This window comes from Hydra vulgaris, chromosome 08 (assembly GCF_038396675.1).
Source record: "Hydra vulgaris chromosome 08, alternate assembly HydraT2T_AEP".
NCBI classification, from domain to species: domain Eukaryota; kingdom Metazoa; phylum Cnidaria; class Hydrozoa; order Anthoathecata; family Hydridae; genus Hydra; species Hydra vulgaris.
The window spans coordinates 45,742,445-45,770,000 of record NC_088927.1 but is presented as its reverse complement, the minus strand read 5'-3'; the positions used below and the strand labels follow the sequence as shown (position 1 = coordinate 45,770,000).

At 29.2% G+C, this 27,556-nt stretch overlaps 1 protein-coding gene across 1 annotated transcript in view; it reads left to right on the top strand.

Annotated features, from left to right (window-relative positions):
• Positions 1 to 27,556, top strand: part of LOC136083890 (uncharacterized) — a 50,770-nt gene that overhangs the window by 13,368 nt on the left and 9,846 nt on the right. The window lies entirely within an intron of this gene.

Sequence of the window (27,556 nt, the reverse complement as noted above, 5' to 3'; positions counted from 1 at the left end):
ATTTCAAACTTTTGTATATTATTTTATAAAAGGGGAGGGGGTGAGAGTTGTAAAGTTAAGGTTTTCCTTATAAAAAGTCAATATTAACACTTTCTAATGATGTTAAAGTTAATACAGTATTGCAGGCAATTAAATTTTGATCATCTTAAGATGTTAATTTTCCTATAGAATTGTTGATGGAAGCATTCTTTACTTTATATAGTAATTTATTTGTTTAATATAATAATAGAAAGTTTCAAAGCCTAGTTATTGTTTCGTTATTGTTAATATTAAACATAAATTACTTTATTAGAAAAATGCCTAATATATTATCTATCAAAACAGTAAACAGCAAAGAAAAACGAGACCATTTATTGAATCAGAAAATTATTTGTTGCTGTTGTTTGAAGAAATGCTTAAAATGTATTCCAGTCACGAAGTTATTAGACGCTTACATAAGAATGTATGTAAAACCTGAATATTCAATATCTGTGTACAGATATCCAACAGGTATATTCCATATTATGATTAACTAATGGCATTATTTTATTAAAAAGTACTTTCTGAAAATAATCATTATTTAAAAATTAATTTACATTATGTAGGCATTTGTCCAACATGCAAAAAGTATGTAAACTTACTGAAAGAAAGTAAAGACAAATGCAGTTAAAACTCGATGGCAATCTTCCCAATTATCTAGATGTGTAAGCACTAGAAATTGTGAAACATGCACAGTTTGTTCAATAGCTAGATCCAGATTTCCACATATGAAAAAAACAAAGAAATTAGTAAGTTCGAATAGGATGTGTAACTTTTGCTTATGTCCGATTAAGAGAGGAATTCGACATCAATGTAATGAAATGAACGTGTATACAAATCTTTCTGCTGAGTTATTTAATGCTTCAAAAAAAGTTCAGAATAAAGTCACTTCAAATGTTTTAAGATCGATTATTAAAAAAAAAGAAACTTAAGCATGGAATCCAGACACTTCTAAATACTGGTAATTTGTTTATTAGATTTATTAGTGTTTTCGAATTGATTAAATCATCTAAAGTATTGTATTATTTAGGTGGGTTGCCATTACCTATAACTATTGGTGTTCCTCAATTAGATATTAGGAAAGTCAAATTTAAAGAAACTAAAAAAATAATTATTCGACTTGGACTTAAATTCAAATCAATTCAAATCACGCATCCTTCTGAAATCCTTAAGGAAAAGTGGAATTCAATTTGAGGCGAATCTTGAAAAAAAACTTTGCAAAAAAAGTAAACTCCTATCTAAATTTTATGATGTAAAGACAATTTTTGCAGAAGAAAAAAAAAAAAGTTGTCAACCGATGTGTCAAGAGACCTTGTTTATGTTTGACAATTAACCGAGCTGCTTAACTTTGTAATGACTTCCAGAAAGCAAAACCCTTTCCAAACATTAATACGAATTGGAATTGATTCAGGTAAAAACATTATTAGATGAAGAAATATTATACAACTTATATATAATATAGAACTTAATAATATATATTTTTTAAATTAAAATTAATATTTTGTAGAAGGTGGATCACTTAAGGTAATTTGTAACCTCTTTGATCCAGAAAAAGAACGATGCGAAGATCAAAGTTCTCATGGAACATACTCTGGAATTAACCATTCCATAGTTCTTGCATATTGTGAAAACTTGCAGGAGACACACAAAAATTTAGCCATTTTATTAGATCTTCTAAAGCTAGAAGATTGTAAATATGTTCTTGCAGCTGATTTGAAAATAATTAATATTCTTCTTGGAATTTTAGTAAGTTATGATTTAAAATTAATTTATTATGTAACTTTTAATTAGTTAATTAGGATTTTTCAAAAAACATAAGAAAATTTTGTCTCATGGCGGTATGTATGCTTGTGCTTGGTATGAAGGAGAATGTAAACTTTTTGGTGGGTTGACAAGAACATTTTTATCATTGGATCTATGGCATCAGAGGTACGTGGAAGCTGGTTATCGAAGTTCTGAAATGAAAGATTATAAGGTGTAAATGTTAATTATTATTTAATTTAAAAATTTAAAAATCTTTTTATTAAATAAAAAAATATTTTTTTCAAAACTGGTAATCAAATTAATAAACTTTGGTAAAATGTGGTGAATGTATGCCTAATAAAGGAGAGAAACAAGTCAAAACTAGTTCTTGAAGTAATTCCTTTGCCGGAGCTTCATATGTTAATGGGATTTGTAAATCATATATCAACTTATATAATTTTATAATTAAAAACTGTGACCAGCTTTCACTAAGGCTACCAATTGAACTCTTACCACTCTATGTCCAATGAGAAAATTTGAGAAATTAGTTCAAGGAACCTTCGGAAGTTATCTTAACCCTTGTTATCTTCAACTAATAACTGACTTTGTTTGTTTCTACAAAGCCATACAAGAGTACTGTTCAGAGGTACAGTTAAATATAATGAACTTGCTTTAAATTGGCTTTGTATTAATATACTATTATTATTATCATCTATCTTATAGAATATTTTATTAGTTTCTAGGAAAGAAACTTACTGTGACCTGGAAAATACATATAATCTCAGCTCACTTGCAACAATTCTTGAACTTACTCGTCATTCTCTTGGACGATACAATGAACAGGCATCTGAATCGGCTCATTCAAAAATAAAGCCAATAATCGAACGATTCAATGTTTCACAAACAAGCTCAAAGCAATTCTTCTGCTTCTCTTAGAAGCAGAAGAATTGCTGAATCGTTCAGCAGTGCTAATTTATAGATTAAAAAATTCAGATATTTTGATATATGTTTATAAATTTAAAAAATTGGATACAAATATTTTTTTTAATTGTTAGCTAACAGTATAAAAAAATTTTAGTTTTTTCTAACATTTGCTTTTTGTAACATGAATAGTTAATCAGGTATATGAGTTAATATGGATAATAAGAATTGTCTTTTTAAAAGAATTTGACATTTTTTCTCTTCAAAAAAAAATTCCTCTCCATTTCAAGACCAATACAACTTTTTTAATGTTTGAGATAACTAACTTCGAGATAAATTTCAGATAACTAAAAATTAACATCTTAAGATGATCAAAATTTAATTGCCTGCAATACTGGATTAACTTTAACATCATTAGAAAGTGTTAATATTGACTTTTTATAAGGAAAACCTTAACTTTACAACTCTCACCCCCTCCCCTTTTATAAAATAGTATACAAAAGTTTGAAATCGTTTTTTTCAAAAACGGCTACCTTTTGATTTTTAAGCTTCTAGATTCAGTATCCTGAAAAGTCACTGATAAAAGTTCGATAAAAATATTTGGGGAACTCTGACTTAAAACTTAAAACCTATTTTTGTCATGTGTGTATTGTTTATATAAAATTATATTAGAGATTTTATCGATGGTTGATTCGCATATAAACGCGCATATAGAGTAAAACCCGGTCAAACCGCACACTTACCAATAAAAATTAAATAACTTTTTTATTTTTTATTTTATTTTTTTTATTTTTATTTATTAAATAGGTAATTAAAAACAACATATAATAATATAAGTATATGTTAAAAAAATGATAACAAAATTATCGAAAATATTAAATGTTAAGAAAAAAAAGTTGTGCGGTTTTAGGTGACGTTCTGATAAAACCGCGCACTTGAGAAAACATTAAATTTTTAAAATTTTAACTTTTTTATTATTATATTTTTTATCACAACTTATTTTTAAGAAACTATATTTAAGTTTTTACACTTTCTTTTTAACAAGAAAATTTAGTTCCAACAACACATTTCTTTGGTAAACGTGTTTGTTTGCACAACCGCTGCCGACACATCGAATTCTCGCATTGCAACATTTCTGTGTGTAACTGTAATCTACACTTTTTACATTATGCAAATTTTAATCGTTTGGCTGCTGGTACTTGTTCTTCATTATTGTATTGCTCAGGTTGCTCAGCATTGTTATGCTCAGCCATTTGAGTACTTGGCATAGGGAGTCTACGCTTTACGTTAAGTTTAGCAACATTCACGGCTGCCTTTTTTGCTTTTTCTTCATCTTTTTGTTTGAGGAACTCAATTACATTTTCTTCGGTAATTCATTTTCAGCCAACTTTGACATGTTGCACTGCTTTGATTTCTTAACATGCGATTGATTTCAGGCGATTGCATGCAAGCGTGTAAAACATTTACCTCTCTCGTTCAGCAGTGTGAGCAACGATGGAAAATTTTATTAATCTAAATTCTTTCATTTTGAGTCATTGTAATACTTTGTAAGAATTTCTTTCCACGCTTGTTTGACATGATAACAGACACCTCTATCTAATGGTTGTAGAGTATATAAAGAATGCTCTGGTAGACAAATCAAGATTATATTGTGGTTTTTGCACAGAAATACCGCTTCCAATGTTATGTGAGTTGTATGCCCATCTAATACTAAAATATGAATACCACCAACTTGCTCATTTTTGGTTACAAATACTTCTTTCAGCCATTGAATAAACGTATTGTGCTCCATCCAACCTGATTTTGAAATTGAATATTTGGTGCCAACTGGACCACCTCTTGCCCAGTTAGGAAGAAAGCTTCTATTGGATTTGTATATCACAAATGGTTGTGCAAAATGCCCATCAGCGTTGCAGCAATTGTTTACACTATATTGAATTTTTTCATTGTTGCCACTAAGTTTTGGGGCTTAATGATAAGACTAAATTTGTCTCCTTCTAGCCCCGTTCATGTAATTATTTTTTTATAAGTTACGACTGTAAATTTTTTTTTATCGGCAAAAGTGTAAAAAAAAAAAAAAAAAAAAAAAAGTTTAAATGTACGTTCTGTCCCTTTTCGATATACTACGGTTGCTTTGCCTTAATCACCCGAAAAATCTGTTTCATCACAATTCCAAATATGAGACCCATACCAGTCTGTTGGTATTGCTTGGCGACGCATTCGAAATAACAAAATAATCAAAATAAATCAATTATTTATTGCGTACAAGAAGCGGCTCTTTTAGATGCTTAGTTATCCGTTTTTTTTGTTAAAACTTCTTTTGACCATCACTTCATAAAGGCATAAAACCAGACTTTACCAGGCTTGCCATTTTTGAATAAGTGCAATTGATCTTCGCGTTTATGGTAGCATACATATTCTAGGATTTCATTTTGGGTTTAACCATAAACACAATCACCAAGTATTTGGAACACATGCACCATCAATCTCTCTGTTTCATTTGAGAGCACGATGTTTCACTTGAGCCATGGAAGTCTTTGTTGTAGTTATTTTTAAGATCTTTGAGCGTTGAGACTGGAACACCATATTTGATGCAGCTTTTCTCAATGATGTTTAAATTTCTTTCATATCAGTTAATGCGGCTAGTATATCGTTTTCCTTGTATATTTTTGCTTTTTTAGTTGACATGTTCAAGTGAGTGAGTTAAATTGAATTGAGTGAGTGATGATTATATTGAGAAATAATATAATAATTGGTTTTTAATAAGTTAATTAGATTAAGATAGGCGCTTAGTCACGTGCGAAAAACTAAACTAAGTAACTAATCGAGTGTGCGGTTTTATCAGAAAAAAGAGTTTTTTTTTACTTTTTTGATTTTTTATTTAAGTTTTTGTTTTAGCTGCGTAAAAGTTATACTATCAAAACTAAAATTAAATTTCCTACAAGATAGTGCTAAAACTATTTTTATATCAGTTTCGGCTCAAGCGCTATTTTTTTCGCAACGGTAAAAAATATTTAAAAAATTTTGACTCCCAGTTAAAGTTGTATATTAAAAAGAAAAAAATGGAGTTAAACCGGCATGTAATTTTATCAACTCGAATAGAGGAGATGGTTCTGTATTTGAATATATTTATATTTTTATCCATATCCGTTTAGTTTTTATTTGATAATTTTGATCAGTGTGCGGAATGATGTGGTGTGCGGTTTGACCCGGTTTTACTCTAAGAATGAATAAACACGCATATAAGAATGAATAAACGCGCATATAAGAATGAATAAACACGCATATAAAAATGAAAAGATGCGCATATTAAAATGAATAACCCTGTAGTATTGGGAATATTGGGAACATTAACATAATATTAGTTTGTGTGTGCCTTCAGACAAATAAGCTGTAAGGTGTTGCTACTAAAACTTTTAGTTGCACGTAAAACACATGAGTTTATTGACTTTAAAAAAAAACTTAGAAAAATTGAGGATCGGTCACGAAGAAATAACCTTAGGATTGATGGCATCAAAGAAAAGGAAAATGAAACATGGTCTGAAAGTGAAATAAAAGTGGTTACACTTTGTGAGGAGACTTTAGGGGTGGAAAATGTGAGAATTGAACGAGCGCATCGTAGTGGACGCCGAGATGCAAAAACACCACGCACAATTATTATTAGGCTGTTAGACTACAAAGATAAGGTAGAAATTATAAAAAATTTTTCTAAATTAAAGGGTGAAAATATCAACATAAACGAAGATTTTTGCTTCGAAACGAACTTGATAAGAAAAGATCTTAGAGAAAAAATGAAAACTTTATAATTAAATTTCTAGATGAAAATGTCGTACTCAGTGACGTTGATAACTCTAATAACTTTAATCAAAAAACATTTGAAAGCCAATACTATGCAGTTATTAAATCTTCTCAATATCTTCAAAAAATTAAAAATAGTTATTCAATTTTAAACATTATTATTCGAAGTTTAAATGCAAATTTTGAAAATCTTAGGTTTTTGTTGGATTAATTAAAATACGATTTTAATTTGTCTTACGGAAGCTTGGTGTAAGCGTGGTGAAATAAATGCCCAATTTGAACTAATTAATTACTAATCAGTTCACCAACCACGTTGTTTTGGTGTTGGTAGGGGCGTATGCACTTTTGTTCACAACTTAATTAATTATAATTTACGTCACGATCTCTGTGTAAATGAAAAAGATAAAACCACAAATAAATAATTACAAATGCTACATATAGACCTCCATCTACTAGCTTAAAAAAATTTAAAACTCATCTTAAACCAATCTGAACATATAGATGTTCCGTATTAATTAAAAATTGATTCGCGAACAAATTTTAATTGTACCTTGTAACACCGCGTGCAATCCTGTCCGCTGTCTCTATGCTATCTTTCTAAATCGACTACTTCTATCTTTCACTCTAACATATCTTCGTTCTTCCTAAAATCACTTTACTCTTGGTCCGCAGAGCGGGTTATGACGCTCCGTTTGGAGCCAAACTTGTCTTTGCGGTCCTCGGTAATGTGGCCTCTATATGGCAATTAGCCGGAGGAGGATAAACCACAGTACCAATCCTAACAAATACAAATAAAACCCGAAATCATGCCTACTTAGTTAGGGATTTTAACATATACCTAATAAACCATGCTTCCAATAATAATGTTAACAATTTTATAAATACTCTTCTTCAAAATAATTTAATTCCGACAATAAACAACCCAACGAGAGTGGCTAACAACTCTTCTACACTTCTTGATGATATAATAACTAATAGCCATCTTAATAACCGTCTTTACACAGGCATAATCAAAACCGACTTATCGGATTATTTCCCAACATTCCTAGTTACTAGCAATATATTATTTAACAGTATTCCTTCTCGATCCATTATATATATGCGACAAATCAATGAAAACTTCGTAAAAAAATTTCAAAATCTTTTAAAAGACAACGTTGATTGGAATTAGGTATTGCAGTCACATGACGTTAACAACGCATATGATCTATTTTTAAATCAATTCTGCAAGCAATATGATCAAGCATTTCCTGAAAATAAAAATTATTGTAAAAACCAAACCTGTTTTAACTCCATGGATGTCTAACGGGTTACTAAAATCTTCAAAAAGAAAACAATAGTTATATGATAAGTACTTGAAAAAAAAAACTTATAAAAACGAAATGACATAAAAATTATAAAATATATATTTAAAAAAACAAAAAGGAACTCAAAAAAGCTTTATTATGCAAAGCTATTAAGTAAAGCCACCGGAAACACTAAAAAAACATGGAGTGCAATTAAAGAAATAATAGGAAAAAATAATTATGCGAGAAAAATTCTGCCAATAAAAATAACAATTGATAAAAACACAATTTATGATAAATCAGTTATAGCTGAAAAACTAAACAGTTTCTTTACTTATGCTGGTCCGAATTTGGCATTAAAAATTCTAATGAATTCAACAACATTTGAATCTTATTTAAAAAATTACGATAAAGTTATGGATGAACCTAATTTAAAACTAATTGAATTGTAAACCGCCTTTTTTTACCTTAAAACTAACAAAGTGCTGGATTTGATAAAATTAACGTTAATGTTGTAAAATCAGTATATAATATAATAGAACCCTCGTTATTTAACATGTTTAATCTTTCATTTAAAATAGGTAGCGTCCCTGAAAAGCTAAAAATTGCACGAAACACGCCGATATTTAAGTCCGGAGATGACTCAAATATCTCTAATTATAGGCCTATATCTATTTTACCTTGTTTTTCAAAATTACTTGAGAGAATAGTGTACAATAGGCTTTTTAATCACTTATCAGAAAACGACATGCTGTATTCAAAACAATTTGGTTTCAAAAAAAAAATTTAACAGAGCATGCAGTGATTGAACTAGTAAATCAAATATCAAGTGTATTCAGTAGTAATTACTTTACCTTAGGAGTTTTTATTGATCTGTCAAAAGCTTTCGATACCGTTAATCATAATATACTAATAAAAAAACTTGAACACAGTGGTGTAAAAAATAACAATTTACTTTGGTTCAAAAGATGTTTTGACCGATAGAAAACAATTTATAGTTTATGAACAAAAACAAACATTTCCGACTGCCATAACTTGTGGGGCTCCCCAGGGCTCTATTTTAGGACCACTGTTGTTCCTAGTCTATATTAATGATTTAAATTTCGCTGGTGACCTATTAAATTGTATTCTTTTTGCAGATGACTCCAATCTTTTTTATTCCCAGTGATATTATTACACTATTTGAAACAACAAACAAATAGTTATTAAAAGTTAATGAGTGGTTTAAAAGTAATAAACTTTCTCTTAATGTGGATAAAAGCTAATTTATTTTATTCCACAAAGTGAATAAATCAAAAAATATTCCCATCGAATTGCCTAATCTAATAATCAATAACACTAACATTATAAGAGAAAACTCAGTAAACTTTCTAGGCGTAATCTTAGATGAACATTTATGTTAGAGTTTACATATAAAAAGTATTGAAAATGAAATATCAAAAATTTAGCAATGATATATAGAGGACCAAACCATTTTTAAACAGTAGTTCTTTAAAAAGTTTATATTTCTCTTTTATTCATTGTTATATAATTTATTGCAATATTGCATGGGCAAGTACAGACCATACAAAATTAAAAAAGTTGTACTGTAAACAAAAACACGCGTGCAGAAAAATTTTTGGAGCTAATAGAACTCTACCTTGTGAGCCTCTTCTGCGTACACTTGGAGCATTAAATATATATAAAATCAACTTACACCAAGTTTTAATGTTCATGTATAAAACAAATATAGGATTATCTTCTAAAATATTTTAATCCTATTTTGACAAAATTATTCATAAATATCCAACAAAATTTTCAAATAACAACTTTGTTGTCCCAAAATATAATTCAAAACTAACTTCATATTTAGTACTTTATCTTACTCTTTCCTTAAATTTTACTTTTATATTTTAATTTTTATTTATAAATAGTTTAATAACTATAGATATTTAAAAATTACGGTTTTTGTAATTACGTGAGAATAGGGCTCGGGGCAAGAGGAAGACTAAATTAGTCTTCCTCTTGCCCCGCAAATATTTATTTTTATTTACTAGCTTCGAAACTGTATATATTATTTAATGACAAAAAAAAAAAAAAAATACTTGAGGAACCCATTTGCAAAACGCGCTTAGTCCGAGTAAACTGATTTTGAGAAAACAACAAAAAACTTAACTACTTTTAGTTGCGCATCAACAAAAAATGATATTTTGTTTGTCCATCTTTAGGAGCAAAAATTTTTTAATTGGTCCAACATTTAAATAAATGATAGATTTATGTATATTAGGGATATGACTTTTTAATTTTTTTTCAAATAAAATGTTTCCTGTATCATAAATCGATGAACTTTTACCTAAAATCATGAAAAAAGGCCCAAATAGCTTTCTGCAACAAAAAAAGGTCACCCCCAAAATAAAAATTTGATTTACCATTTTTATACATTCATTTTTGACCGATGTTTTAATCTTAAGCTTAATTCTCAGCTTAATTCTATTTATTTCATTATTTTGTTATGAATTTATAAATATAACGCCACACGTTACCATGGCAACGAAACGGCCGTGTGCCGGCAAATACTTGGAATTGTTATGTGATGACGTCATTGTGTTACCACGGTGATATAGACGACTGTAACAGACTGTAGAAGATTATAGAACTTAGTAGAACATTCTGGAAGCTCTAAATAATTATATAAGCGAGCTGCTGTCAGAGCTCAGTGTTGATAATGTGAATAGTTCTATGAAGTACTCTGCGTGTAACTGAGCTAATAAGGAACTACTGTAGCGAACTAAAGACGCTGTAAGTGTACGAAGTATAAGTAGTTGTAGCATTATCGTTAGGATACGGACTGGATTATCGAACTGTTATCAACATTGACTGGATTATCGAACTATAATTGGATTACTATACAGTTAAAGTATTTTATTAATTAAACGACTTTATTAAACGGATATTTACGCTCAGCTATCCGTAAAGTCGTAACAATATTATATGATGTCTCACAAGAAAAGTCATACCACAGTAACAAAGAACAAGAAGACTTGGACTAAAAATTTGGTGAGATTTCAAGAGTCACACAGAAGAAGAGGAAGCGTGGCTGTAGAAGAACATTCACTCGATGAAAAATCCAGAATACCACTTCAATTGCAGATCGTAGGAAGATACCAGTTTCTCGGAGCATATGTTAAAGAAAGAAAAGAACGAATAGACCAAATTTCTAAGGAAATTACAAAATTGTGGGACAATAAACTGAATTTTCCACGTGTGTCTGATCAAGTGATAAGAGCAAAGCTTATGAAGGTGCTGAAGGTCTATGATGAATGTGTCAAGCGTGGAAAATATGATGTTCTCAATGCATTATTTGACATCACGAAAGTGAATGGCCAGTGGTTATCCTCGGAAGATAAACGTCTATACCACCTACAAAAAGAAAGTAAAGGACAGGTGGGGTACTCAACAGGACAATTGGCAAGTAAAGAAACCATTCACCCTTCCAAGAGAAGGAAAGTCCAGTCTGAAAGCAATACCTTCCACATCACAAGTCCTGTCTACCACAGACAGTGGTACTGAATCTGAAAACTGCAAAAGTAAGAGTGAAGATGATGAAGACGACGACGGTGATAAAGACGATGATGAGGACACTCAGAAAAAAACTAGAAAGCACTACAAAAGTAAATTTGCTGTAAGTATGGTTACATCAAGTGGAGTTTCCACAAAGAAAGCTGCTAAAATATGCAATGTATTATCACAACAAGGTATTGATATTCCAACTCCAAGTCAATCAGCAATTTACAAGTCCATATTCAAAGAGGCAGGTAAATTAAAAAAAGAAATGATACAACAACTTAAAATGGAACAGTGGTCCTTACACTTTGACGGCAAACGAATAGATGATAAGGAATATCAGGTAGTTGTACTTCAGAATGAAAGAACTGACGTGAAACTTGATGCACTGCGTTTAAAAGATGGCAAAGCTGAAACTGTTGCTGAAAAAATTGCCAAACTTATTGATGAATACAATTTGTGGAATTCAATTAAGATGATCATTACTGATACAACAAACGTCAATACTGGGAAGAGAAATGGAGTTGTTGTGAAGTTGCAACGTATGTTTAAATTAAAGGGTGTCACAATACCACAATTCTCCGTCTGGTGATGGACGAAGAACTTGGGGGTGATACCAAATCTCCAAACATTGAATACCCATTTGTGTCTGAACTGTTGAATAAGTATGATGAACTGAAGGATAAGTTTGTGAATGGAACTGTAGAAATTCTTAATAAATCAGGGTGGAGAGACGATATGAAGTTTTTGTACCATTTAACAAGAGTGTTTAGGTTCTATGAAGAACAAAGAAACTTCCCTCTGATTCACTTTCAGAACATTCCTAATATGAGCAATGCCAGATGGAACTCAAGAGCCATTCTCGCCATTCTGGCGTTCATTCTTATGCCTGAAGCGAGAAAGAATTTGGAGAAGGTTTGCAGGTTCATTTCATATGAGTGGGCAGAACATTGGTTTAGTAGTCAAAAGTACAATGACAATGACTTCAAGAATTTATCTGATGTATTGAAGCCTTACAAAAAGGCATTGCAGTCATTCAAAAATCACTGGAAGAAAGAGCCATCCGTCATCGACATACCACGAAGTAATCAGATAGCTGAACGTGCAATCAAGGTGATGCAAGACCTGTATGCTTCCTGCAGAAAGAAAGTCAAACTGCAACTTCGATTCATTCTAAGTAATAAGCGCTAGACTCTTTATGAGACGTGAGCATCATGTGACCCATGTACTAAACACAGTAGGCCTATAGACACAGACAGTTATGTATATTGTTGTACTAGACGCTTTGATACTGTTAATTTTGTAATACTTGTATAATTATATATCACATAATGTTTTTTGTTATATCACAGTACATGTTGCATAAATAAATAAAATAACAACAGGAGTATGACTCTTACAACATCTTCAGCCTTTAATATTCATTTACTGTACAAAAGTGTACCTATTGAAAATTCGATTTTTTGGTTTTGGGGTGACCTTTTTTCAAAATATGTCAAAATGAAACATCTATTCGTTCTTTTTACATAAAAGTTCATTGAATTACGATACAGGCCTAGTAGGTTGCAAAAAAGTCATATCCCTAATGTATATAAAACGTGGAAATAGAATTAACTCAAAATTTTTATTTTTGTGACTTAACTCCTCATTTATAGTTTTCTTTTTAAAGCAATAAAATAAATTTTCTTTTATAATTAACTTTGAAAAACTTTAAACGTTCTGGTAGATATTGAGCGATTCGCTATTTATCAATGATATCATTACCAGTCTAAATAATATTTAGAATACCCGCTTGAAATGTGTTAATTACTATTGGCATAAAAAGTTTCAAAAACATGAGATGACTTAACTATGTGAAGTACAAGAACTTAACATGACCCGTATCAATACTATTATTAAATATTAATATATTAATGGCCAAGGTAAGTCTATTCCGCTCCTACCATTTTAATAATTTCGCTTAATTTCAATAATTTTTAAAAAAGAGCATAATAATAAAGTCTTTGTTTTGAGTTAACGATTAACTTACGATACGGTATTGATTAATTAATTTTATTAATTAAGCTATACAAAATTAATTAATAAAAATTAACTATAAATAATAAAAAGATAATAGAAACTTATCAAAGGAAAAAGTAATATTGTTTACTTTTGCTCAAATGGACAAAGAAAATAATTTTGTTAACGCTTTTTTTTTTTTCTCTAAACGACATATAAATGCTTTATAAAAATGCATATAATTCAAAATTAAACAAATATTGCCGCAATAAAACTTTCAAGTAAAAGTAAATCTGTAACATTTGATATACCGTCATACATAGTTACTTGTACCCGAATTTGATACATGTTTGATATTTGTGGTTCTCTCTCATATTTATGTCAATGTAAAAAAAACTTGTTGTTGCTAATTCATGAACTTATTAATTAGTAATGATGATTGTAGATAAAAAAATATTTGGACTTCCGTTCCCGTTTTTTTGGAGGACGTAAAAAGCCCTCCCCCTTTTGAGATATTTGGCAAGTCTCTCGGATAGCTGATGATGTCTTCTAATTTAGGCTTTTACCCACTCAACACCTGGGAGATTTTCATTGAAACATTGAAGATCACTCCTTCATCGATCTAGATAGGATTTCACAATAATTCGAAGATCAAAGGACGTCAGTGGGTAACCAAAAGTTGAAACTTTATTCAAGTGATCACAAAATGACAGTTCTTCTTCATGCGTGAAGACAGCTGGATGCCTTTCATGTTTCTTTGTGATATTAAGGCGTCGTCTTCGAAGCTCTCCTAATGCTGGAACAGCTGATTCTAAGTTGTTCTTCAGCAAATTGTTGACTCATAGCTCCACGTTCAATATTAATACAGGCTTGCTCTAAATTTTGATTGGTATAGTCTTAGTAAGCTCTAGATCTCAATTTTCTTTTATATCTGCGAACCAGTCTGGTAGAACTAGTTATGATAGCACGAAGTATACGCAAAAAGGTGTATAACAATAGCTTTATCCATCAACATTATTTAGGTATGCATTTTATAACCTAACAAAGGCATGGTTAAAATAACAGATATATCAACTCCTTTTAAATATATTTTTACACTTTTGGGTTTAATGTAAATGAAAACAAATTTAATCATTTTCAAACATAAGCTGCTACAATGAAATTTGGGCCCCAATTTTGAACTGCAAACATAAATACAATTTTTTTATCAAAATAATAAAAATTAAGGGATCAGTTGCTACATTTTGTAGCAACTGATACATCTTTTAAGAAATGTTGTTAAATAATTTTTATCTTTTTTGGTTATGTCTGGACAGACAAAAGTTTTACACTAAATTTTTACCATTATTATAGTTTCCTTTAAAAAAATATTTTTTTGATCACTTTTTTCAAAAAAAAATTAACCTTTTTTTTTAAATGTTACTTGATTTGAGTAAGTGTATGATTAACTTATTTACTTTCATACCAAATAACTCTATAACAAATAAACAAACAAATAAACATTTTTTTTTTTGGGTTCAAGTAACCCCAGTTAGCTCAAGTAGCCCCGCATGACGGTCATTTTTAAATTTACATAATTTGAAGTTTACATCAGATATAAGCATAAATTTTCGTTCACACAGATAAAATAAGAATAATGACCGATTGTGGTTTCAAATGCTGAATAGCTTTATAATTTTAAAGATATCTTTATTTACACATTTATTAACAAATTAACAAAACATAACAATTTTTATTAGTTCCCAATAGTATGTATGTATTGATCTAACATGTAATCTGATTAATCTAAAAAAAGTAATCAAATTAAAAAAGGAAAAATACACCACAGGAATTCAATTTAATTAAACATAATAAAACAAAATATGTAAAGAAAAGTAAATTTTACAAAAGAAAATTTAACTAAATTTGCATTATCAATTATTACCAATTGGCACATTAACCAACTACAAAAAACTAATTATTGATGCTGCGTATTTTTTTTCCCATCACTCTATTTATAGAGATTCAACACACTATAAAAAAAGACAAAAAAAAAGGTGGCGGAGTGTGTGAGTGTGGGGGAGGAAGGGGAAGGAGGGGAGGAGGAAGGGGGAGGGGAAGAAGGAGGGAAATGGGGAGCTTTTGCCCTAAATATAAGTTCATACCTTAAGTGCTTTATGAGATATGGGACCTCTGTTTAATCTGCAATAAGCTGAAAAAGCATTGTTAGATGTCTAATTTTAAAAAAAAAAAGAAAATTGAGACATGATAAAAGAAGTAAAAACATTAAAAACTAACACTACAAACCAATTTACCTGCTGTTGATGCTTTTCTAGAGCATTGTTAAAAATAGTCAAAATCAGTAAGAAAAGACATTTATTGCAAAGACAATCTACCTATTACACGATATAAAAATAACATAGCAGCTACCGGTGCAAACAAATTTTGCATTTTGATCAGAAAATAAAATTATTCTTACCTTGATTGCGATAAACTAATTTCTTTTTAAACTAATAGCTAATGATCAACATAGCAAACTTTAAACAAATAAAACTTACGAAGTTAAAACCATATTTTAACATTAGACAAAGTGAAAATATGATAGTTGGTAGAGCACCAAAGTATAACTAAAGAAATAAAATAAACTGTGATTTAAATACGCATCGCATTTTTAGCGAAACTAAAAATGCAATGCGTATTTTACCTAGTTCTCGCAGAGCCTGATTACTTTCATTTTGATTACTATTTATTTCAGCTCGCATAGGTTCATCTCTTTCATTTCCACGATGATTTATCTCAGCTCGCCTAACCTGGTTTCTTTCATTTTGAGAAAGTCTAATAATTTCACTTCTTAAATTATCAGACAAAATTAAGCATCAAAGGAGTAAAAACAATACTTAAAATAATAAAAGTTTAACTTTAATTTTTAGATTGAACTTTGAGTTTTCTCACTTAAACTTATCCAAAATTCAGTGTAACCAAATAAAACAGAGCATAATATAATAATCTAATTCTATTCTACCTCTACTATGTGTTATATTTAAATTAGATGTTTTAAAATAATTTAGCAATGTAAAGATAACATATTTCTATCAAAAACTTCAACTAAAGTTGTAAAAAAATTGATATAATCTTTTTAACTGAGTAATGTAATATTTAAGGTAGTTCTGATTTAAATAAAAAGATAAAAAGTAATTAAAAATGTTATTAATTTTTTACAGATAAAAACTCATAAATGAAGCCAATTAAAAAAATTATAATGCCTCTCTGCTCAGCAAGCACTGCTAGCATTGAACAGTAAAATGTAATCGTCCATCTTAAAATCCCTTTCATTACTTTGAAATGTATGTGCAAAAATTGCAATAAGTAAATACAAAACTAATTATAGAAAACCTCTGTAAACAAGAAAATATTTGCTTTAAGTGAAGAAACTTGGAAATATTGAAACTATTTTAATTTTTTTTATTTATTTAACATTCTAAAGAAAAAAGGTCAATAAACTATATATCTTTTCAACATTTCTATTAAACACATTTTTCAAAAATATTTTTTCAAAACATTTTATGATTACTATAACTACAAACAGATTTAATTTATGTGTTTTATCATGCCAGTGCAACACTTTACTGTCACGGACATTATTCTAGCTCTCAAGAAAGCCATGTCACATTATAGAAAAGTAAATCACTTGGATGGCAAGGCCAAAACTCTTGCTGCAAACTAAGCCAAGCCACAACAATTTTAAACCTTGCAAACAACATATTAACCACTTATAAACTATAAACACATAACATTATAACACATCACAAACGTAGAAACACTTCATATATAAAAAATATTTATCAACTTACAAAATATAAACCAATATAACCTTAATGCATATAAACACAAAACAAATAAAACATAAATATAATTAAATATATAAACTAAAAAATATATAAGTTAGAAACATAAAGCACGACCTTATTTTTGTAATATTTGTTTATATAATATAGAAGTTAGATTTGTTTATATAATATATAAGTTAGAAACATTTATAAAATACAACCTTATTTTTGTAATATTTGTTTAACAACATACCTAGTAATAAATGTTTAACAACTTAAAAAAAAAAAACAATCAAACGATCGTTTTTTTATATTATAAAAGCAAACAGATTTTCTTTAAAATAAGGTATTAAACGAACTTGTTCTTTAACATGCAACATAGAGTTGACCATGTGAGATGCAAGAGTTTCGGAGTTAATTACTAACTTTATAAAGAATTTGACCTTTGAAAAGAGCATCATCTTCTAGAGTCATCATCATCTGCTAATTTTTGCAAATAAAAATTACAGATTAATATACTTTAAATACAATTGACTAAGGATTTCAATTGTGTAATTATTAAATGCATGAATTAAATAAATTACCTGACTTTGAAAGTTACCATACTAATTAACAACATAAAATAACAACAGGTTTATCCTTTACTAAAAAAGTCATCAAATTAAAATGTTTCCGACCTTATTACTAATAAAGCTGATGAAGCAAAGTTTTTGATCTTAATACTGATTAAGCAGATATTAACAGATTATAAAGACTTAAGAGTACCTCATCACGTGGCTAAAATTATAAAGAGAAATATTAAAAGGCCAAGCCTGCAAAACCTTCTTTATTAAAATCAGAATAAACGCGCTTGAATGAGTAACAGCAACAGCAGCATTAAGTTTAGCAATAATATATAGGGATTCTATCTCTAATCGTAGTCATTAAAAATTAGATGTTTTAAAATAATAGCTGTGTAAAGTTAATATATTTCTATCAAGAACTTAAACTAAAGTTATAAAAGAAATGAATCTTTTTAACTGAGTAATGTTATATATTTAAGGTAATTATTATTAATTATTGACAAAATATTATTAGTATTTAATCTAAAAAACAATGAAAAGTAATTTTAAAAAGTTAAAAAATTTTTATAGATAAAAACTCTTAAATAAAGCAAATTGAAAAAATTATAAGGTATGTCTGCTCAGCAAGTACTGTTAGCATTAAAAAATGAAATTTAATCCTCCATCATTAGATTCCTTTCATTACTTTGAAATGCATTCAATGCAAGATTTGCAATTAATAAGTAAATATAAAACTAATAATAGTAAACCTCTATAAAAATCGTATATTTGCTTTAAGTGAAGAAACTGGGAAACATTATTAATAAAATATTATTATGGAGAAAACGTTCTCTATACTAAAACGTTCTAAACTCTACGTTCTCTAAACTAAAATGTTCTCTATACTAAAAAACGTTCTCTATACTAAAAACTTAATGAAAAACTTGTGTTATAACACTTTGTATACTTCCCTTTAAAGAAATAACAATAAATTCAAGTTAAACATATTTAATGAAGGAAAAAGAAACTCTTAAATGTTTAAATGGGGAGAAGCTATTAGTAAAAAGAAAGCCCATTTTTTAACAAAATTTATTTATCATCAAAAACATATTTTGTTAACAAAAAAGAATATATCTTTTAAATGAACTTTTTTATAAATCAACAAAATACAAATTGTTAACAAAAAGGAACAAAGTATATTATAAGTTAAAAAGTAACAGTATATCAATATTTAATGAAGTATATACTTTTTTAAGTAAAATTAACTTAAAACTATAAATATCAAAAAAATTATAGATACTAAAAAACTATATTTCTTTTCAAAATTTCTTTTAAACACATTCTTCCAAGAATATTTTTCAACACTTTTTATGATTACACTAACTACAAACAGATTTAATTTATGTGTTTCATCATGCCACCACTTGGCTAGCAAGGTCAAAACTCTTGCTGCAAACTAAGCCAAGTCACAGCAACTTAAAACCATGCAACCAACATAATAACCACTTACAAATTAAACTCATAACATTATAATACATCACAAACGTAGAAACACTTCACATATAAAAGATATTTACACACTTGCAAAATAAAAACGCATATAACCTAACACAATATAAACATATAATAAATAAAACATAAATATAAATATATAAATTAAAAAAATATATAAATTTAAAACATTTATAAAATACAACCTTATTTTTGTAATTTTGTTTAAAGACATACCTTGAAATAAATGTTTAACAACTTTAAAAAAACAAAAGATCAAACGACCTGGCTTTTTATATTATAAAAGCAAACAGATTTTCTTTAAATAAGCTATTAAACAAACTTGTTTTTTAAAATGCAACATAGAGTTGACCGTGTAAGATGCAAGGGTTTGGAGATAAACAACAACTTTACGAAGAGTTTGATCTTTTTATCTTTGAAAAGAGCATCGCCTCCTAGAGCCACCATCGTTTTCTAATTTTTAAAAATAAAAACTATAGTCTAATATACTTTAAATACAATTGACAAGTGACTTAAATTGTGTTAATATTAGAAAACATGATTTAAATAACTTACTTGACTTTAAAAGTTACTATACTAATTTAAAAATAATATAAGGTTTATCCAGGGCTGGTTCAAGAATTTTTTTTGGCATATGCGAGATTATGATTTGGCGCCCCCTATCATAAAAAATTAAACAATGGATCAAAAAGTCATTAAGTAACAAACCATTATCGCCTTAAGTTTAGCGAAGTCTTTCAAAAATGAAGCGTTTTCAATTATACAAAGACCTGGAGTTCAATTGCTAATGTGGCCATTCACATAGACGGTCATAAGGGTCAATCAAAGGTAATTTTGATATTCTTTAATTTAGAAAAAACTTCACTTTCCGCTGGCCAATAATACTGGCAGGGTAAGCAAAATTCTCAATGCGACATATGCATTAGGAATAAAGTCAATCAAACGGTTTTTTTGCAATATAAGGCAGTGTTGTTTTAGGGCATAAGATTAAAATCTAACCAAATAGTTCATTCATATTGATGCCACTCTTACCATTAGCTGTCAAAGTGAATGCAGGTTTTGGCACTTTTCTTTAATTGAATCTGTTTCATTTTTTTTTTTCAGGAATTTGAAATATTTGCTGTGATTTTCCATCTGTTTAAATCGTTCTGACGAAGAACTAATTGCAGTATCTAAACTACAAAAAAATAGTTTTATCTTTACTTTAATAAAAAATTGCCTTTTGATTTTGACCACAACTTCATCCGAGAATTTTAGATAAATGTAGAGTGTTTCGGCCAGTTCCATTGCATCTGTAGTAACACTATACAGCCCATAATCCGATCTCATATTCTTCAAAAAAGTCTCGACACTTTCATATAGTTTCAAAGCCCTCTGCAAATAAATCGTCTTCACCTGAAGTGTTTTGCTTGCAAAACTAAATTTGAACAAGACATCATACCAAGTGACAAATAGCAGAGAAGTTTGATCTCTGTAGTTTGCTTGGCAATTTCCATAGCAGTACATTTTCCAAAACCAGCACTCTTGGAATTCAAATCTTTTACTCGATTTGGTAATATACTCCATTTTTGGGTTGATCCAAAAAAAAAGTTATAGTTCTCTTGAATTATAAATTGATGAAAAGGTTAACAGCTACAGTGCAGGAAAGTGCTGCATTACTGACAACAAAGTATAGTAAATGGCTTCCACAAAAAGAATAAAAAGCTTGTGAGTTAAGGTCAAGGATTCTTTTTTGTACGTTTAAATTCTTTCAATTCTTGTTTGATCTATTATCATAACCTTGGCCACACACATTTTGTGATGATATTCCTTTGTTAAAAGCTCGTCTAACAAGCGAGTAGTCAACCTTTGCCGAAATGTAAAAGAGACCTGAATAAATTTAAGAAAATGTTTCTTTACCTTTTCTTCTTCTTCTAAAACTGCATAGACAAACCGAACTACAAGTGACATTTGCTCTTTACAACTAACGTCAGGAATGCATTTCAAAATTATAGGATAATTCATAGCTTTCTGCAGTTTGCACAAGATTAACTTAGTAACTTTGCAGGAGAGACGACACTAAGCTCTATTTGATTTTTTTTTTTGCTTAAATGATACACACGAGTTTCCCAACGTAAATAATCAGAACAGTGTCAAATATTGAAATGCGTTAAGCAGGTTTTTAAAAGTTTTTATTGTTTTTATTGAATAACTATCAGAAATGTCTATTATATCTTGAGATGTGAATTTTCCCCTGACGTCATCTGCTCCTAACGTACAAATTGCTTCTGTTTGTTATGAATTATAAAAATGGTTAATAGAACAATTAATAACCAACATCAAGAAAAAAATATTTTAAAAATAGAACCAACAGTTATTATTGCTTAAATAACAGCAATTGATTATCTCTTTAAATTATTATTATATTGTTTTTATTAAATAAATTGATACAACAATCGGAATTAGGGTCGGCATTCGACAATGCTGACCTAACTGCCGACCTGAACGTGTTTGAGGTCGGTAAAAAATTGCCGACCTCATTTTTATGTTTCATGGTAAGACGTTTGTATCCAATAATTTTTGTCGACATGATGGCGACCTCTAAAAGATTGAAGTCGGCAAATTATTGCCGACTTCAATCTTTTAGACCTTTTGCCGACCTCGTTTTTCCTATTTCGGAAGGTTGTTGATAGTAATAAATGCACTCCAATATCAAATCTTACTTGCAATTGATGCTGATTACCGTTTGGATCTTGTTCTTTCTACCTAAAAAAAATGTAATCAATGTCTTTGCTTGTTTTTTGTCTTCTCTCTCCATATCTGATTTGTGTTTACTATAAAAGAAACCTGAAGGTTTCTTTTTTTCTGCCATGACTCACAAACTTATGCTTTTAAATAAATAACTAATTACTACTTTTTTCTGTAATTACTAAATAATTAATTACTAATTTAATAATTGTAAATTCTGTAATTTTTAATTGAAGTGCAGAGCATAGCAAATCAAAAATTTATAATGTATATTTGACGCCCCTAAATTTAAAATTACGATTTCAGTAAACATTTAACATACGAACAACACGATTTAAATAAGCTTATAACTCACTTATAAAACACAAAAAATAACTAACTAGTACTCTTTAATATAATTACTTTTTCATTGAAGTGGTGAACAAAAATGAAAAAAATAATAGTCTAGGATATAAAGATTGGCGTCTCTAATATAGTCCTTGTGCTAGGCTGGGGTTTATCCTTTACTACAGAAGTAATTAAATTAAAAAGCTTTCCATCTTATCACTAATTAAGTTGATGAAGCAATGTTTTTGATTTTATTACTGATTAATCAGGTATTAACAGATTAAAAAGATTTAATCTCATTGCATGGTCAAAAATATAAAGAGAAATATTCAAACCTCATCGCGTGATCAAAAATACAAAGAGAAATATTAAAAGGCCATGCATGCTAAATCTACACGAATGAGTAACAGCAGCGGCAGCACCAGCAGCGTTAAGCAATAATATTTAGTGATAAGTGATAATAATGATTTCGAGTTAATTTTTGTTAATAAATGTAAAAAAAGTAGAGTGTGAAATTCGTAAGAAGAGATTGTTAAACGAGTAGTGAGAAACTTTAAATGTAAAATCATTTGAAAGCTGAAAAAGTTTCTGTAGGATATGTTAACGGTTTAAACAATCGGTGGACTCTGTTTATCTGGTTAGAACAAAGAGTTTTTTAAATTCAATTTTAAATGCAAAGCCTTTCGATCCATTCTTTTTTTTTATATGATTTTATTGATAATGCCACAAGTAATATTTCTTTCAAATAGCATACAATGCAAAGACAGAAAACGTGTAACATAAAATCTGTATGGAGAGATGATTTTAAGTTCCTATTTGAGTTGCGCAAAGCATGCATTATTTGTAAGAACTTTGGCAAATATACAAATAATCATTGAGTACAAATATCTCGAATAAAATTTTTTTAATAAGAAAACTATAATGTCTCACAAACTTTTTTTAAGTACATTACTCGGACTAATAAAAAAGGTAAAATTGCTACCTTAAAGTAGAAAACATATAGGATATGTACCTAAGGATATGCACATATTAAGATATGTACCTTAAAATATACAAATATTAGGATATGTTCCTTAGGGTACATAACCTATTATGTAATATATCGTTAGTTGGGTATAGTTTTCTACACTTTAAATAGAACAGTATAGCTTTAATGTAGAATATTGTACAATAAATCCTTTTTTTAATATAATTTTCTACCTTAAAAGGGTGAAAATTATACTTTTCAGATACATCTCTCTGGAAGTTAACAAAACCTTTCCTTTCAGATAAATCAGGTCACTCTAACAAACATATCACTTTAGCAAAAAACATCACCTCTGACAACTCTTTATTAATTAATATTTTTAATAACTATTTTATAAACGTTGCAGTGCCATTTAGTAGCAAAAACTTCCTACATTCGCCTTTATTTCGTTGCTTTATAGACCCAGTTGATGCAAATATCAAAAAGTGTATTGATCATCCCAGTATAATAAATAAAAAGGAAAGATTTAGTACGTGAAGACATAGTTTTTAGTTCCATCAAATCACACTTGACGATATTACAAAAATTATAGGGTTTATAAATAATAAGAAAAAGACTAGTGGTGGTATACCAACTGTTAAAATCTTATATAGTTCACTTACGAACAGTTTTACAGATTGCATAAATAATAGTATTTATGATGGTAAATATACGTAATTTCTAAAAGTGGCTGATGTTATACTATGTTTTAAGAAAAACGACCCAACTGATAAGTCAAATTACCGTCCAATTAGCATTTTACCAGCCCTTTCTAAAGTTTTTGAAACTATTTTATATGAACAAATCATGATATTTATTAGGCCTAGTTTTGATAAACTTTTGTGTGGTTTCTGACGAGGTTATAATACTCAGCATGTCGTTTTTTTGTTATTTAATAAGTGGCATGATTGTATTAATAGTGGAGGCATTGTTGCGTCAGTATTAATAGATCTCTCAAAAGCGTACGACTATATCCCGCATGACTTAAAAATTACTAAATTAGACCCCTAGGGTTTTTTGACAGAAGTTCCTAATCTCTTCCTCTCTTATATTTTTTACAAAGGGTAAAAATCTTCTGCGTGAAATTGGGTGGATAAATTATCTGAAAAGCCTTAAGGGTCAATCCTTAAACCTATTTTGTTCAATATCTTTTTAAATGACTTATTTTTATTTATTAAAGATACAGAATGTTGTTATTTTGCTGATGACACTTATTATGCTTGTGATTATAGCTTTTAGGAGGCTTCTTTTTTCATTTGCAAAAAAAAGCAACCAATACCATTAATTGGTTTCAGTTAAACTCGATGGTTGTAAACCCAGATAAATTTCAATTTCTTTTAGTTGGTTTAAAAAACACAAAAAGTCTATCGGTAAAAATAGGTAACATAAGGGTTTTTTGCCTCCGATAAGGTAAAACTACTTGGTATAACAATTGATAAAGATCTAAAGTTTGGGGAACACATTAAACAGTTATGCAGTAAAAATAATGGTAAACCTTTTGCCATATCACTCATAAGAAACTTTTTATCTCGTGATAAATCTATTAAGGTATAAGACCCCTCAAAAAATTTTTCATTAAAAAAATCTTTTTAACAAAAAACCAAATATATCCTGAGAAACAACTATATAACAGGATTTTAAATGATGCAAAATAAATTTATTAGTTGCCATGGTTACCAAGTAAAATGGCTGACATCCAAAAATATTAAGGCCACCCCGGCCATTCTATCTCAGTGACCGAAAGCATATAGGATATGGTTTTTTGACATATGATTAAAAACATAGTAATCTACAAACTGAACTAAAATTTTTCTAAAAAACCAAGTATTTAGGCTATACTGAGTTTTTCAAAATGGCGTATTTAAAAAAATGCACTTTTGTGAACTAAATCTTCTATAAATCAAAAACTCCTAACAGTATTGTAAAACTTTTAGTTCCAATTGTATAACTAGATGCAATAAACATTTGGTGAAAATTTCATGCAAATCTGGCATACGGTTAATGAGATAGGATGGCCGGGAGGTTAAAAATTGACAATTTGAGAAAAAAGCATTTGAATATTACATTAACAATTTTACCAAATAAAAATGTCAAATACTCAATTTAAAATCTGTTATTTATAAGAACAAGAACCAGGATCATATAGACAACCTTCTTGATCATTCTCTGAGTCATCTTTTTTTTTTTTGCATCCACGAATAACTTGTCGTCGCTTTTTAGATGTTAAACGATTTTGATACTCTGCGAAAATTAAACGGTTTTTGTTCATGGTTGAACAGCCTTGAAGAGTATATATACCAGGAATCATATTCAGTTTTTCAAATAAAAGTATACTTGCTTTTCTTCCAATATTAAAATTTGAAACAGCATCACATACACCTAACTCCAACTGCGTTAACGATACATATTTTGTTTTAGGTGCCATATCATCCCATTAACACTTTCATTCTGGTTTTGCGTCTTACCATGAAGGCATTTTTTTAAGAGTTCTTCTTCAGATAGATCGATATATACAGGCTTTAGATGACTGATGAATGAGATTGGAAGACCAGCACCTGGCTTGTAAGTAGATGTTGAATTAGCTTTGTCCTGTTTATAATGACGCCAACTATGTATACCATCAGGGCAATAAGTATGCCAATTATTTTCAGCTGATGATGCAACATGGAACAATGTTGCAAGTATGGCTTTTTTCATACTTTCTAAATCATTGGCATTTTGCCTAACAGCAATTCCATAGTAGTTTTGTAGGCGGTCAATTATAGTATTCGTTAATTTGCCTTTGCCTCCAATTCCTTTAACGTTTTTTTTCAAAGCTCTTAATTTACTACCGACTCGTTTCTGTACATGTCCAACACACTCCAGCTTACACACTGTTATACCAGGATAAGTATCCTTAACATAAGAATAACTTTTACAATCGCCATCACCATAATAGTTAACATACCTTAGTTTATTTTGTGAAATAGAACGACTAAATATTTTTTGTGCACCAATTACTTCCATGCCAGGAGCAGAGCCACGATAATTTAATTTACATACATGCGATGACTTCCAAACTTTAAATGCACGAGGATTACTTTCTTTAAGTTTTAATTTTAGACTACATGCTTTGCATGATCGACTCATTGGCTCACAATCAAGAATTTTACCTGTGTCCATTGATATTGCTGTAACAACTCCATTTAATGAAGAAAACCCACGACGTTGCCAGCTACCATCAACTGATACTGCAGTGTCAACAATATTTGAAGAAAATTGACATTTCTTTCACAGCATCAATCATTGTTTCTTTTGTGACAATTTTAGCACAATCAGAGACAGATTTAATTATTTTGTTATAATTATTTTAGTCATAGGTTTAGGAATGTTCATTAAAGATGTAAATTTTTCTAATCCTGAAAAACCTTGACCACATGCACGCATTGAATAAACTATTTTATTATTTACATCAAAAGTTTTTTTCCCAGAACATGTCTTTGAAGTATAAAATTCAATTTTTTCATTGCAGTTAGAGCAGCAAATATTTAACATTGAGCTGAATCCTTTTTTTTTTGGAAAACATTCTGAAAGATTTAATTTTGATTGTAAACATTTTTTGCAACATAGTTAATTGATAACACCAGAAAAAATTTCAATATCAACAATTCGATAACCAACAGTTTTATTTTTATTATGCTGAGTTGTCTCAATTTTCTCAATTTTTTTTGAGGATATAGATAAATTTGATGAAGTGTTACAAGATATATGATCATTTTCATAACTAATAACAGGAGTAACTGATAAATTGAATCGATTGGCAAAGTTTTAGTGTATCTATTTCCATGAAATTTTCTGGATTTTTTACTTTGAGTACTTTGTTTGACTCTACATAATTTACCCATTGTTAAAAAAGTTTATTGAATAACAACAACAAAAAAAACAGCTTGCAATTCTGATTATATACCCGTTGCTATGCGTGTTGCTAGGCAGATCAAATTTACCCAGTCGAAGGAATTGATTTATATCTCATGAACTAAATCTTACTTTGAAAAATGGTTTTCAAATTCGAGTTTAGCGATAAATTTCGTGTCCAAATTACACAAAATATTTTTTTTTGATTTTTTTATGATTTTTGAGGGGTCTTACACCTTAAATACCTCCTAAAGGCTCCATATGTAATGATTCATGCTGTTCGTTAAATAGAGCCACCTTGGTCTGGAACACTCTTAATAGTGAGGCCATGTCGGAAAAAAAGTCTTGAGTTGTTCAAAAGACATATCAAAATTTGGTAAGGTAATAATTGCGTTTGCAAAATTAGTTGCTTTTAAAATTTTGTTTTATTTTATA